Genomic DNA, 1,910 nt, shown 5'->3' on the forward strand with positions numbered 1-1,910 from the left:
GTTTTAAATTAAGTAAACGTAATCGCAGCCAGCGATTAACGATTAAAAAAATGTTGTCATTAATCGTACAGTTGACTACGACTAATTAATGTAAATCGTCAAACGCGATTAACATTTTAATCGTTAATTTTTAAATGTTAATCAGATTAACAGTTTGCCAACACTGTGTGAAATCATGTTCATATTCACGGAAAAAAATGGACGTGTTTGGAAAAGAGGCGTAGCACCTCCCATATTGACTGAAAGTTTCATATTGCGTATCTCTTCAAAAGTTTGGGGAAAAGCACTCAAACTTGGTATGGAAATACATATGTATGTATGTATGTGAAACTAATACCATACTCATACCCCGCTACCTGATCGTCCTCGCCAGCGATATGCTCGAAAAAGACACACCCTGCTATTTCAAGGATCAACGCGAAGCAAGCGCATTTCGCTTTACCTCCATTGCTCCATCCAGCCTCAATACGGTTCGTTTAAACTTACACCACTCACAGTGAAGAAGAGAAGAAGGTGCGTAAAAGAAAGCTTCAGAAATATTAGAAAATGTTTAGTTACTTATACAACGATTTTGATTCGGGTAACGCGTTTGGGCACAGCAAACCAAAATTATTGTACGAATAACTAAACCCGAAATGTAATTTTTCAACTACATCATTTATTTACTGTTTTCTTACTTACAGGATGCAACCGGCAAGGATACTACAGTTTCTAATTCGGTTTCTATATTCCCAACAGAGAACTACGATCCCATCACAACGCCATCAACTCCAGAATCGGCATCAAATAATGCAATCGCTTTGCAGTGCATGAATGCAGCAGAAGCCATTACCCCTAACCGCTAATGTGACGCAATGTTGAAGTGCAGAGTACATGTACGAAGCTCATATAGTTGTAAGCCAAGGCTTTTTTTCTTGTAAATGGTTAAAAATTCTTGTTGTTAATACTAACTAAAATAAAGGTAATTTAATTACTTTTATGTTTGTTATAAATTCTTTCAAAAAAATTAACTTTTTTTACAAAAAAATCCATGTTTTGTGTATTGCCTTATGCGAGTGCAGAGTACATGTACGAAGCTCACATAGTTGTAAGCCAAGGCTTTTTTTCTTGTAAATGGTTAAAAATTCTTGTTGTTAATACTAACTAAAATAAAGGTAATTTAATTACTTTTATGTTTGTTATAAATTCTTTCAAAAAAATTAACTTTTTTTACAAAAAAATCCATGTTTTGTGTATTGCCTTATGCGAGTGCAGAGTACATGTACGAAGCTCACATAGTTGTAAGCCAAGGCTTTTTTTTTGTAAATGGTTAAAAATTCTTGTTGTTAATACTAATTACAATAAAGGTAGTCTAATTACTTTTCTTTTATATATAAATTATTTTAAATAAATTCACTTTTGTTATAAAAATTTTAAAGTTTTGTGTACTGCCATATGCGAGTGTGAAACACAAAGTTGTTAGCCGAGACTTGTTTAAAAGAAATGTTTCAGAATCATGAATGGTAACACATTTTAAAATAAAGGTAATTTAATTACCTTTCATTTTGTTATAAATTCGTTAAAAAAATAAACCTTTTTTGTAAAAATTTTGAAGTTTTGTGTACTGCATACAATCGTACCCGCAAGGGATGAGTCGAGACTAATTGATCTCCATTAGTACCCGTATGAGACTAGTTGCGACTAATTAATGCCCAACTGTACCCGATAGAGAGTAATCTCGGAATACTCTCTTTAGAGATTAGTCGCACAATTTTTTGCAGGGTTGGTATGGAAATACATATGTATGTATGTATGTGAAACTAATACCATACTCATGGAGAAAAATGAGAGTTATTGGAAAAGATGGTGTGGCAACTCCCATGCAAATTGATTTTTCTATGCTGCATATCTCTGGAGGTGTTTATTGCGGA

At 33.3% G+C, this 1,910-nt stretch overlaps 1 long non-coding RNA gene across 1 annotated transcript; it reads left to right on the forward strand.

Moving 5' to 3' along the window:
- Window positions 1-353: 353 nt before the first annotated feature.
- On the forward strand, window positions 354-1,335 carry LOC108361383 (uncharacterized). Its single transcript, XR_001847286.1, has 2 exons — window positions 354-513; window positions 684-1,335. It is a non-coding gene; the product is annotated as an uncharacterized LOC108361383 (long non-coding RNA).
- Window positions 1,336-1,910: the final 575 nt, after the last annotated feature.

The sequence above is a fragment of the Rhagoletis zephyria genome, unplaced genomic scaffold (assembly GCF_001687245.7).
Source record: "Rhagoletis zephyria isolate East Lansing unplaced genomic scaffold, Rhagoletis_zephyria_1.1 Rzeph_scaffold_00750, whole genome shotgun sequence".
Lineage (NCBI taxonomy): Eukaryota > Metazoa > Arthropoda > Insecta > Diptera > Tephritidae > Rhagoletis > Rhagoletis zephyria.